At 34.8% G+C, this 14,547-nt stretch overlaps 1 long non-coding RNA gene across 3 annotated transcripts; it reads right to left on the bottom strand.

The window, feature by feature from the left end:
• Positions 1-2,255: 2,255 nt before the first annotated feature.
• Positions 2,256-13,981, bottom strand: LOC106078296 (uncharacterized). Of its 3 annotated transcripts, none has more exons than XR_008775157.1 (3): positions 13,749-13,981; positions 4,028-4,183; positions 2,256-2,873 (listed from the first exon to the last, which is right to left on the bottom strand). It is a non-coding gene; the product is annotated as an uncharacterized LOC106078296 (long non-coding RNA). The 3 variants fall into 3 exon arrangements; XR_008775158.1 differs by having other exon boundaries at positions 13,754-13,981; XR_008775156.1 differs by having other exon boundaries at positions 13,773-13,979.
• Between the last annotated feature and the right edge of the window lie 566 nt (positions 13,982-14,547).

Here is a 14,547-nt window from a genome sequence, read left to right as displayed (position 1 = left end):
TTGAGTTATTACTATGGTGTATGCTGTTCGTATTTCATTGGATTAATTAAGTGAGAAACTTGATGTACAATTTCTGATGGCTGAAGTCGCCAATATCTATTGTGAATTATTTCATTTATATTTTATGTAATAAAAACCATGTCTGCTAACCTAGAGTCTATTAATAATTCTAAATGTTGTGGTTGGAGAGTTCAGTATGTTTGTGTTCTCACGTACCTGCAAATCTAGTGCGTGTGAGAAAGTATTTAGTTAAGAAAAACAATATAGTAGTACCAGAAGAGGTATCTACAACACACAGAGACATTCGCGTCATCACGCCTATAATAAGAACCAGGCCGTGACACATGGATTCCCATTGAATTCTATGCCAACAGATATGTCTATTATGTACTATTCTATGTAGACCTAAATCAAAGATTTGAGGACATTCTTCAATTGAACCATTTTGCGCGTGATAATACTCCTTTGAAATAAACTTTTACAAGGAACTTGTAACAATGAATACTCAAAGATACCACAACTTCAGCATTACGTGTCATTGTGGAGAATTTAGCTTCTTTTTGTTTTTGCAAAACATGAATTCATTGCCGTCATGAACCTTATCATAAATAAAAGACACCGACCAATTTGTGCTCTTTTTTTATGAATGAGGGCCTCACATATATATTTATTATTTAAAACTTAGAAAATATACATGTCTACTGAAAACATTTACATCTTTTTTTTTTACACTACCAATTGAGGAATTACAAAATTTAGCAATTTCTGAAACTAATGTTACGAATATTTTTATTTATTTTGTTTGTGCCTTTTTACAACACAACAATTCATCACAACAATTCGGTTTTACTGTTGCACTTAATGTTAAATATTTAATGTTACGCTCGTGCATAATGTTTTAGAACTGTGGTGGAACTAACTAACTAGTTGTTATCCTTATGACTGTTGTCAAATTACAGTCTGTCAGCATCGAGTTGTTTTTACACTTGTTTTTGTTTTTCATACAAAAAGTCTTGTTCACGATTTATGTGGACCCAAACAATGTAAACATTTAGCATCAAGTTTTTATAGTGTGGAATACAGCTTCTGGTACCAATAAGACTCCCGTGAAAGGTCGTAATTAGCTTGGAGGTATTTCGTCTGGAGCTGAATCAGCTTCCGTACTTCTGTAATGGTGCAAACTGGTTTCATAATCTTGATGTATTAAAATCTGCGTTGTAAATACAACAAGTCTTGTACTTTTCAACCATTTTAATAGAAACCTTTCAGCAAACTAAAATGATTAAACCTGTTTTCATTTGCTTCCCTGGAGAAATGGAAAAGTTTTGTTTGGAAAGATGTACATACATTTCATGTACAGCAATCCATTGCATTGCGTTCGATGAAAACATGAATTCTGTCTTGACTCTTCTTTAGAAATAGTAGTAACAAAGTCACAGTCGATGTCCTTCAAGGAACATAACAATGTCTTCCTTGAGATCCTATATTCTTCTCCATACCTTGCTCAATCTAACCCAGCGGACACTGTGGTACCGAACATCGAAATGTTCTGTTTTCACATCTTCAAGTACTTTTCGGAACTGCCAGTGGTTAAGTCCTTTAGCTCTGATAAGTTTGATCGCTGATAATTGGATCAATGACATGTTTGATATTCAATGCCGCTTCGTGCAAACATTCCCGTGTAGAGTTTATAGTTGGGATATTGTTTTATAATTTATGTTTCAAAAACTGTTTTACTCAAGCAAAGCACGGGATCCATCAGTTGTTACAGTCAACCCAACACTTTCAACACAGTTCTTCATAGCATTGAATAAGTACTGGCCTGAGTTTATGTCTTTGACTAAATCATCGGAAATATTGCAAACAAGCATAATCTTCATTTGCTTTAAACTTTTTAGAAGGACAAGTAGAGACAATGTTTCTTTAGCCTCTTCATCATAAGAGATAAGAGGATATTTAAAATTATTTTTTCCCTTTATTATATGTTTAATCTGTGGGCACACCTAAATTCTGTTCGCGGGCCGCATCTAAACACTCTGGCGGGCCGCATGTGGCCCGCGGGAGTAATTTGCTCACCCCTGATCTAAGTCATTGTTATGAACATAATGATAACAGAGTCCATGTCCGCTTAGTATGGCTTTAATACACCGAATGACTACAGAACACACATTTTGTTAACACATTCTCACGGACGAGTTACAAGCACATGTAAACATAAGAACGACAACCGATACAGAATATAATTTTCATAACAGTCATATTTTAAAATTTTATTTTAAACATAAGTTTTTATCTAAATAAACAATTATCAACAATTTTTTTTTACTTATATAATATGCATTCATGTAGTTTTTTCATTTAAATGTCCGTGGCCACGTTTTGACGGTATAAAAGGGTCAAAAAAGTTTGAGAACCTCTCTTTAGTGGTATAAATGGTAGAGATTGTGAAAACAACAAATCAAAGCCTTTACATCTTTAGCAGTCTTTGTTGAACACATAATTGATGAAGTGCTCCGTTTTCTTGGTGCTTTAAAAAGACGAATTATTTATTAACATAGTAATACGAAAAACAAAATTTGTGATATTAAATCAAAGCCATAAGATAATGACATGGTGGGTATATCAACATAAAGAAAATAAATGTAAGTTAAGTGATAAGTTGTGCTCCACCCATAGTCCTCTAGTCTAAGGACTAGGATGCCTCAAGCATGACACGTAGAAAATAACACTGCCTACGCCGATGAGGACCCCACCAACAGCACTCAGGATGAAGGAGAAGCCGATAGATTTGCTCACGTCTAGGTGATTAAAGTTGAGAAACCTTTGATGAATACTGACATAATAGACACAGGTGCTGATAATGACACACACAACTGAAAGAGAAGCAAGATCCCTACATTAATTTCTTGTAGACTATGATTTAGGCTTTAATACACACACACACCCACACACACAATTTTTTTTTAAAAAAATACAGACAGTACTACGCTAAGGGGCGATAAGCCTTGTGTAGAATATTACGTAGTTGGCTAGAAGGTTGAAACTAAGTATAAAACCTTCTATTTTCATAAGTACTTGGGTAGCTCAGTGACTAGCGACTTGACTTTCCTTCATGGAGGCTTGAGCCCTCGAGTGCCAATTAGGGCTGGAGCAACTTTAACAAATTGGAAATTTCTTTTGGAAAGCCAGCACGGAAATCTTCTCTTAGATACCCCCCCCCCCCCCCACACACACACCTACTGGTCCACTATTGGACCTCAGCGCACTGAGCATACTAATAGCATGAAAATTGCGCTAAGCAATTACTTTTATAGAAATATTTACAATCGCACACAGTTATCATTGTTAGACTAGAGCTATTAAAATTTCATCGCAAGATTGCTTCTAAATAATTACTACGATTACACTTAATATAAGCTTTTTTTTTTTTTTTTTTAATTTCGCTCGGTAACGTTAAAAAAAAATTGAGTGAAAATATTCCTCTCAGTTTATCGGACTTATAAGGTATTTATCTTCTTATCTTATATAATACAGACGTTACTTCAAAAAAGAAGATGATTACGTCCTACGCGTCATGCATTTAGTCATGCATATTAACCAATGACTTAAATTCTGCCAAGTCACTGGTTTTCCTGGCTAGCTCAGGCAACCCATTCCATGCTCTAATAGCACTAGGGAAGAAGGAGTATTTGTACAAATTTGTCCTAGCATAGGGGACGAGGAATGTACCTTTATCTTTGTGACTTTCAGAGTATTTTATTAAATTTTGTTTTTGTATTTGAAGATTATGGTTCAGTGTTTTATGTATAATTTATAATATATTTAGAAAAACATAAGAATGACTTTACCAATAATAAAGATAAAAATATTTATAATGTTGTAGTAGATGGTAGGTGAAAATTTTACTAATTATTCAAAGCAATTCAGAATTTAAAGACTTAAAAAAAGAAAATCCATGTTTTTTTTTTCTTTAATTATTTTTTTATTTTAAGCTAATCTCAAAATAAATTAAAATGGTAAAACCTACGTGCAAATATTCCAGTTTTCAAAATAAACTTCCTTAATGGTTCACTTTCAGATTTCTCCTGAATGCGTGATAGTAAATTAAAGCAAGCCAGACCCAGAACTCCAGCCCCTGACAACGTACATATTATGGAAAAAGCATCAACAACTTTCATTTCATCTGGTAAAGAAAACAAAGCAAATTGGTATCACTGATAAACTCAATGCTTTAGGCTACGAAAAAAAAAATCTGGTAGATATTTATGATACTATTTGTTAAAAATTATATAACAGAACTGTTAATCATCCTTATAGTCTATAGTGTTGTTAGGCTCAGTCTTGGAATGACTATGTTTCATCCGAGACCAATCGTTTGGTAAGGTCTCAACACTAACCTGCGATGTCGCAACCAGCCATAAAGTAAAATCAGATTTATATTTAAGATTTAGAGATTAAAAATGTTAATCTTGTCAGCGAAAAGTGTGTTCACCCTGGATGTGCATGTTCCATCAGTTTGAGAGACCATGGGATAAAGTTTTACATGAGAATGGTTGTCATAATCTACAACAACATAAAATATCGCCTCAAGACAATAAAAATGTCTAGTTTAATAAATATTTGCGAAAATCTCACGTGACCAATTGAAGCTAAATAAAAAGTAATAACTAACAGAAAGACTTCACAGCGGGAGAGACAACAGATTAAAATACCGTTATCTCCCCACCCACCCCCACATGATAACCCAGACAATATATTGATTCTGACTTGTCTCGTCTTGATAAAAACACACACACACATAAATATTTTTTTATTTACCACCCTTCTTCACCTATATGTGGCAGGGTATAGTCCGAAGAGCAGGGACGGACTGAGTGTCAAAATCGGACCTGACATTTCTATACTATCCTGCCCATAAATTGCATATTATATGATGGACATCCATTTCTAGGTCTGCCTGTTCTTAAAATCATTATGTTAAGTTTCATAATGCATCGATAACTGCAACCAGGCATACAGTGAACACTATATCCTTATAAGAAATATAGGCCTTATGTTGCTTTTTAATCGCCAAGTGTTTAGGCCCTAAAAGGATGAAGCCTACTAGTAGCACTCTCTACGGATGTAAGCTATTACATTATTTCGGAAAATGTGTTAGATTAAACTAATCGGCCCCAATAGAGTCTGTAAAAGATTTAAAAAAAATACTTCGCTTATAGGGTCCATCTTAAACAGGAATACTATAAAACATTTAATAATTTAATACTGCCATAAAGGCATCCATGTGGCCCTTACAAATTAAAGACGTGATTTCAAAAAAAGATGATTACTGTGGTTCCCAACAGCCAATTTAGATACCGACCCACCGAGCATTTGCCCGAATGCCAATATAGCCAGTCCGCCACTGCCGAAGGGTGTAAGCTCATGTGTAACCTAAAAGGTAGCGTAAATAAAACATTATGTCCCTTATTCATGCGTCCTTATTCAGAGGTCAAGGACGACAAAAATGTCAGTACATGATATATTTCTACATGTTTGTAGGCGATAGCTCTATATATAATTCTCTTCCTCGCCCAGCCATGCGGGACACCACGCTAGCATGCCGAGTCTCTAGCCCTCGATGAAAAAGTCATGGAGATAACTATTTTATTTCTGCAATTCGGACTAGAGTTACCCCATGTAACTTTCGCGGCGAAAAGAAAAGAGGGGGGGGGAGGACAAGTAATCTTCTCTGTATTCACCCGTCACTAAATGGAAGGGCCGGACTTACACATTGCAGGGCCCTAAGCGAAACGGATTGCGCTGGGCCCAGTGTGGGTAGGAATACGGATAATAAGTAAAAATAAGGATTTTTGTATTATAAAATAAATTCGTCTTTGCATTTTATTCCTTTTTAACTACTTACAGAATTACTTTACGAGCCTTGCGTGTAGCAAAGTCCTACAGTATATCATTAAAATTCTGTTTCCTACATAGATCACGCTCAGTAGCAAGAATTACCAAATTGTTCAATTTATCTTCGAGAATTGTTGACCTCAAATAATTCTTAATTAGTTTGAGGCGCGAGAAGCTTTTTTCACCAGATTCCACAATTATGGGTATTGTAGAATGCCGTTTTTTTTATCGCGAGTATGATTGGCGTTTTCTATATTGAATGACATCCCAAAATGACAATTTTGTCTATATTTGAAGAGATTTTTATGAGTTTTCAAACGATTTTAACAATTTTCTTAGATTTACAGGAATTTTTTCGTATATTTTGCAATTTCAGGAGATTTCCAGCAGCTCATGGTAAATCAGGAGGCCGCTGAAATTTGTTATAAGTTTTAAAATGGTTTAATTAAATAATTTATACCTAGAATAAGTGCGGCCTATGAAAGTGCAGGGCCCTCTGCGGCCGCATAGCTTGCAGTGGCCTAAGTAAATAGCGACGTATGCTACGCCGCGGGTCGACTTTTCCAATATAATTGAAATGAAGGTGTATGCCCGTCTCTTTCTTATCTACACACTCACACTTTTCTATCAGGGTATCCTTAGAGATACCCTAATGTTAAAGAAAGAGCATCCTTTCGCAGGAATACGCAAACTCTGCTGCACATTAGAATTCAAGTATTAAAAATCTTTTTTAAAAATTAAAGCAAACACGTATTTGTCTTAACATGTAATGTTATTTCAATACAAACATGTCCCTGTCTTCAGATCTATTGGTATTTCAACACAAACATGTACCTGTCTTCAGATCTATTGGTATTTCAACACAAACATGTCCCTGTCTTCAGATCTATTGGTATTTCAACACAAACATGTCCCTGTCTTCAGATCTATTGGTATTTCAACACAAACATGTACCTGTCTTCAGATCTATTGGTATTTCAACACAAACATGTACCTGTCTTCAGATCTATTGGTATTTCAACACAAACATGTACCTGTCTTCAGATCTACTGGTATTTCAACACAAACATGTACCTGTCTTCAGATCTATTGGTATTTCAACACAAACATGTACCTGTCTTCAGATCTATTGGTATTTCAACACAAACATGTACCTGTCTTCAGATCTATTGGTATTTCAACACAAACATGTACCTGTCTTCAGATCTATTGGTATTTCAACACAAACATGTACCTGTCTTCAGATCTATTGGTATTTTAACACAAACATGTACCTGTCTTCAGATCTATTGGTATTTCAACACAAACATGTACCTGTCTTCAGATCTATTGGTATTTCAACACAAACATGTACCTGTCTTCAGATCTATTGGTATTTCAACACAAACATGTACCTGTCTTCAGATCTATTGGTATTTCAACACAAACATGTACCTGTCTTCAGATCTATTGGTATTTCAACACAAACATGTACCTGTCTTCAGATCTATTGGTATTTCAACACAAACATGTGCCTGTCTTCAGATCTATTGGTATTTCAACACAAACATGTACCTGTCTTCAGATCTATTGGTATTTCAACACAAACATGTACCTGTCTTCAGATCTATTGGTATTTCAACACAAACATGTACCTGTCTTCAGATCTATTGGTATTTCAACACAAACATGTGCCTGTCTTCGAGATCAATTGGTATTTCAACACAAACATGTACCTGTCTTCAGATCTATTGGTATTTCAACACAAACATGTACCTGTCTTCAGATCTATTGGTATTTCAACACAAACATGTACCTGTCTTCAGATCTATTGGTATTTCAACACAAACATGTACCTGTCTTCAGATCTATTGGTATTTCAACACAAACATGTTCCTGTCTTCAGATCTATTGGTATTTCAACACAAACATGTACCTGTCTTCAGATCTATTGGTATTTCAACACAAACATGTACCTGTCTTCAGATCTATTGGTATTTCAACACAAACATGTACCTGTCTTCAGATCTATTGGTATTTCAACACAAACATGTACCTGTCTTCAGATCTATTGGTATTTCAACACAAACATGTACCTGTCTTCAGATCTATTGGTATTTCAACACAAACATCTACCTGTCTTCAGATCTATTGGTATTTCAACACAAACATGTGCCTGTCTTCGAGATCTATTGGTATTTCAACACAAACATGTACCTGTCTTCAGATCTATTGGTATTTCAACACAAACATGTACCTGTCTTCAGATCTATTGGTATTTTAACACAAACATGTACCTGTCTTCAGATCTATTGGTATTTCAACACAAACATGTACCTGTCTTCAGATCTATTGGTATTTCAACACAAACATGTTCCTGTCTTCAGATCTATTGGTATTTCAACACAAACATGTACCTGTCTTCAGATCTATTGGTATTTCAACACAAACATGTACCTGTCTTCAGATCTATTGGTATTTCAACACAAACATGTACCTGTCTTCAGATCTATTGGTATTTCAACACAAACATGTGCCTGTCTTCAGATCTATTGGTATTTCAACACAAACATGTGCCTGTCTTCAGATCTATTGGTATTTCAACACAAACATGTACCTGTCTTCAGATCTATTGGTATTTCAACACAAACATGTACCTGTCTTCAGATCTATTGGTATTTCAACACAAACATGTACCTGTCTTCAGATCTATTGGTATTTCAACACAAACATGTACCTGTCTTCAGATCTATTGGTATTTCAACACAAACATGTACCTGTCTTCAGATCTATTGGTATTTCAACACAAACATGTACCTGTCTTCAGATCTATTGGTATTTCAACACAAACATGTGCCTGTCTTCAGATCTATTGGTATTTCAACACAAACATGTGCCTGTCTTCAGATCTATTGGTATTTCAACACAAACATGTGCCTGTCTTCAGATCTATTGGTATTTCAACACAAACATGTACCTGTCTTCAGATCTATTGGTATTTCAACACAAACATGTACCTGTCTTCAGATCTATTGGTATTTCAACACAAACATGTGCCTGTCTTCAGATCTATTGGTATTTCAACACAAACATGTCCCTGTCTTCAGATCTATTGGTATTTCAACACAAACATGTGCCTGTCTTCAGATCTATTGGTATTTCAACACAGCTACCTATCGTCGAGCACAGCTTCCACAAACCCAGTGTAAAGGTTCCATCGTAAGTTGAAAATGTTGTCCAGTTCGGAGTGGCCAGTCCCACTATATGTAAAACATCCCCTATTATGAGTAAAATCATTCCTAAACTGTGCCATCCGGTAATTTTGTGTGACATAGTGCTTGTCTTAAAAATAAAATTGACATAGAAAAATTATTAGCTAGGAGTTGTTTTTTTCTAATGTGAAAAATTAAGCTTTTTTTTATTTGGAAAATTGAGCATTTAAAAATATATTAGCGATCAGCAAGTGACACTATTGACAGTAGAATTTAAATCTCTAATGAACATGAGTCTACATTAACACAAGGATAACTATAGGACGTCAAAATTGTCTCTGAGATAAATGTCAAAACTTACTATTGTTTAAAAATTCGTGTATCTAGGATGATAAATTACTGAGGAGGTTATAAACTTTCAGGGCACAAAGGTCAGCTGAATGACACTTGACCCTTGACTTAGTATTTCCACCAAAACAACACAGTTAAAAGGCAGAAAAAAAGGTGACCATTGTCCTATTCTCAGTCATGATTCGTTGTTGATAGATGTTAGTTTACACCGCGCCACTACACATTTAACTCACAACAGCGTGTTCCTGTATGGCTGATACATACATATTAATAAATTAGGGACTGCGTCGATCCAGGGTCACTTTTTCAAGCCTCGGTCGGTGCTGTCCTTTATTTTCGTCGCCTTTAATTCACTACTTTAATAAGTATTAAAATACGTGGCTATGAATATGAAATTATTATCCTTAAATAAGCCTCATGTTAATTTTTTTCGTTTATTAGTTTCATTACGAGTAAGATGGTAGAACATGATTTGCCCTTTTCAAATTATACTGTACGATGATGACCTACCAAATAACAAATGCTTGATGTTAACTTAATGCATCTACATTAAATTTATATGCAGTGCAACATAAGGCCAGAAGCGCCTCAAAAAAAGATTTTAAAAATTCTAGTTCGAATCCTGACTAGTTCGAATCCCGACTAGAGCTGACTTTAGTTTGCGAACACCTAAATCAGTGATTCCCAAAGTGGTCTATAGAGACCCCACAGAGGTTTACGAAGACTTCCAATGGATCTACGAAAGTGAAATGATAAATTGGGGGTCTATGAAATGTCCACATGGGTCTATGAGATATCTTCAAACGATAACGGATTCTATTTAGGAAGTTGGTTAATATTAATTTTCCCATTCTAGTAATGAAATTATATCATACACTATATATATATATATATGAACCTTAGTTAATCCTTTCAATATTTATCCAGTTATTCAAATGAATTTTTTTTTAATTTTAATATTTATTTATATTTCCTTAATTTTGTCTAAATGTAACTAATGTTAAATAAAATATGTTGATTCTACAGCGTTTATTAATTAAAATTGATATTTATTCCTTCCTTGTCAAAAAAGAGCTAGTCTAAGTGTCTTGTTGTGACGATATGAAACTAATTACACTGAAGGATCATTTGAGATAATTTGAAATAATTTTGAGCTCTAAATGATAAAGTTCAGAATACTCCCACAAAAGAGAAGATGGTGGTTTGCGAGCGTCTTTCAATATCTCTTTACTTATTGCAAAATATGGAAAACCTAACACTATAGGTAAAAAAACATTGATTTTACCAGCCTTGAAAAAGTTTTAATAACTGTATTACACAAACCTACATCTGATATTATTAAAAGAATTTCTTTAAGCAACAATACAGTTCAAGGGCTCATCGGTGGTATTAGTTCTAACATTGAAAGCTTCTTATGTAATTCTTTGCAAAGGACATATACAGTTTTGGATCAGCGGCGTTGCAGGTTCTGACAGGGTGTAGCGCTGTGTGCAGCTAATTGCGCAGGCTAAGTATTTTTCCTTAGGGCTGACCCACGAAACCTTTCCTATGCTTGGGTATAGCTGCAAGCAGCAGAGGTTTGAATTCAGTTTTCCTTCTGCTAGGTGGGTAGCAAACCGTTGCTAATGAGTCTCTCCTTCCTAAAGCTTACTTGTTAATGCGCCTTTGGCCCTTTGCAAACAGTTCCGCGGACCCAATATTTGAGCCATCCCTAAAATTATCTAGAAATTACACAAGAAACTCTGCGAATACGTTTATAATGATTTAATAATAACTTAATTCTTAATGTTTAGAGGACCATTTAATAGAAAAACCAATTTCTACATGAAACATAATATCCGTAACGGATGATTAACCTGCATAAAAAAAAAAGGTCCCGTATTTCGGTGATTCAAGTAATACGAGTAAATGAATTGTTATTTAATTGGTTTAAAATTGAATTTTATCGATAAAAAAGAACTTAATATGTAGCTTTTAATCACGTTTTCACTCTATAGCTCACCAGTTAGAAATGAACTTGAGAAAACAAATGCAGTAGGTGAATTTGCAAAAATGCAATTTAAGTTAAGCAAAGGGTCTAACGAAAACCAGATAACAAAGCAAGGAACACAAACGTTTGTAAAGCACTGGCCTATATGCAGCAAGGAACACAAAAGTTTGTTAAGCACTGGCCTACATGCAGCAAGGAACACAAACGTTTGTTAAGCACTGGCCTACATGCAGCAAGGAACACAAACGTTTGTAAAGCACTGGCCTACATGCAGCAAGAAACACAAACGTTTGTAAAGCACTGGCCTACATGCAGCAAGGAACACAAACGTTTGTAAAGCACTGGCCTATATGCAGCAAGGAACACAAAAGTTTGTTAAGCACTGGCCTACATGCAGCAAGGAACACAAACGTTTGTTAAGCACTGGCCTACATGCAGCAAGGAACACAAACGTTTGCAAACGACTGACCTACATGCAGCAAGGAACACAAACGTTTGTAAAGCACTGGCCTACATGCAGCAAGGAACACAAACGTTTGTAAAGCACTGGCCTACATGCAGCAAGGAACACAAACGTTTGTAAAGCACATCACGGAAACCATCTCCAAGATGCTCTTTCTTCTCTAAAATGGTCCAGAAAAGTTAATGGAACATGAGTACACTGCAAGGAGTGTGCCAAAAGCGTAAAATTGCGCTTAACAAAAACAATTGAAGAAAGTATTCCCAATCACACACATTTTTTAATGTTTTAATAAGTCTATTAGAAATAATTACATATGATTAAGTCAAAATAATTGATACAATTACATTAAATAAAAGTTTGTTTTTTTTAAACAGTAATTTTACTTGTTTTTATTTTTATTGTTAAGTATTTATTATATTTTTTTTTTCTGTAATCTTCTTTTAAATAAGCAGTTTAATGTTTTGTAGATAAAAACAGTCGTTTTATGCAAAGGAATAACACTTTAAGACTGTGATGAAAATTGTATACGACCAAGGGATACACTGTAAAGGACCGAGACTATTCATGATAGATCTATCATTAACCTGTAACATCGCAACCTGTGGGCAGTGGAGACCAATAGCTCGTTGCAACAAGCTATTGGTTTAAGTTCCTAAAAGTAACGAAGTTGTCGGCGAAACTAATATCCAGACCTACTATCATGGTTGGTCTCGATGGGTCAGTCGGTGTGGTCAGTGCCGATAATCTCAGAAGATATGTCAGCCTTGTTTATGTTGGACATTGTTGTGACCTACTTTAGTTTAGAGAGTATGCTAGTTTTGTGAATAAATATATTGTGCCTTGAATTTAGTAACTGAAAAAGTAGTGACGTAATCAGACAGACGAGTGACGTTGCAGAATCGGAGTACCCAATAGAAGAGTAAGCTAGAGCTTGAAGCAAGAAGCTAGATGGTCAGTGAAGGTCAGTGAAGGAACTGTTAATTGAAACCAACAGATTTGCATTCCTTATTTGTAGATAAAAATCATTTGAATTCTTCATAGCTATTATCAACTAGGGATCTGCCATCGTTTGGGGCCCGAGAGGATTGACCTCTTTAGGGGCACCTGCATTTTGACATTCAACATAATGGCGTAATATTTAATATTTAATGTAAAAAAAATTCGAACACTCATTTGGTGGCCCCCCTCAAGTGAGGGCCCTAGGGGATTTTCAAATTCCCCTCACCATCCCCCCCCCATAGCTACGCCACTGATTGTTTTTATTCTTGTGTTCTCTTTAATGTTAAACAAGTCACCAAAGTCAGTGTTTCTATGAGATAAAGTCAGTGTTTCTATGAGATAAAGTCAGTGTTTCTATGAGATAAAGTCAGTATTTCTATGAGATAAAGTCAGTGTTTCTATGAGATAAAGTCAATAATAGTGAACAAACACATTCATGTGGCCAGGACAATATATAGTATGAACAAAAATAGATATTGGTAAAATAATAAGTGTATATTGATTGGTAACAAGAAAAGCAATAGCTTAACTGCAATTAAAAAAAAAACTACAATACGCTTTCTTGAGCTGATATGCTATTTAAATAAGATCTAGTTTGATAAAACATTAAAAAGCTATACAAACTTTGAAAACGATATATAAATGTAAAATATTTTAATCCTTTCAAAACACAATTTTATAAAAATTAAAACAATTATGCAAATATTTCGGGATCTCTAGAAATAGTATAACATATCATTAAGACTATTATAGGAAACTTGCAATTAAGTTTTAAGAAAGAAATATAAAGAAAAAAAAAACATCATAAAAAACAGCCACATGCAGGTAAAGAAAATCTAATGTAAATTAGATACATTACATTACTTTGTTAAGAAGCTCTAACCTATCTCTTGTAGACCGTTGTTAGTTATTGTTTAGTCCTTTTAGATCTGGGTTTTCAAGACGCACTACACTGTCTGACCTTACGCTCTCAGAAGTTCGGTAAGATACTCTATAAAATACAGCGATCAAATTAAATCTGCGATTTTTTTTATACTTTATACAAGCTCATAAATTATAAAGACTCAATTTCACTTCATGTAGAATCGTGTCTGGAATCAAATATAACTTCCTCCTTTTTGTAATTTAGAAAAAAAAACTATTTTTATGTAACCCTTTTATCTCTCGTATGGAGATATATATTGACACACAATAGTTTGTAACAAACTCAAACTCCAATCTTAATTTTTACAATACCTCTATTCAAATCGTAAAAGTATGAAAACTGGGTGGACACGTTCTCAAACATAGCTTTAACGATTTTTTATAGAAAATTTATAATTGACTAGATAGATTTAATTTATAGAGCGCTGTTAACAAACAAAATGGAAGCTCAAGGCGCTGTGATAACATTACAAACAGAAACACGACAGCTAAAATGACTCACTTATCTAAACACGTTTTAAACAGATAGGTCTAAATGTTCTTTTTCAATGTTTAGCATGTTGTCTGTCTGAGATCAATGCGAAGTGAGTTCCAAAACTTTGGTCAGTGCACTAAAAAGACCTCAGACCGTAGCTTTTAAGGGGAAAAGGTGGCGCCACTAGAAGCGTTGAATCCTTTAAGCGCAGGGTTCTCTGGGTGACACATGAAAAGATCAGTTCGGTAAGAGATAAAAG

The sequence above is a fragment of the Biomphalaria glabrata genome, chromosome 16 (genome assembly GCF_947242115.1).
Source record: "Biomphalaria glabrata chromosome 16, xgBioGlab47.1, whole genome shotgun sequence".
Lineage (NCBI taxonomy): Eukaryota > Metazoa > Mollusca > Gastropoda > Planorbidae > Biomphalaria > Biomphalaria glabrata.
This window is presented reverse-complemented; position numbering and strand designations above follow the sequence as displayed.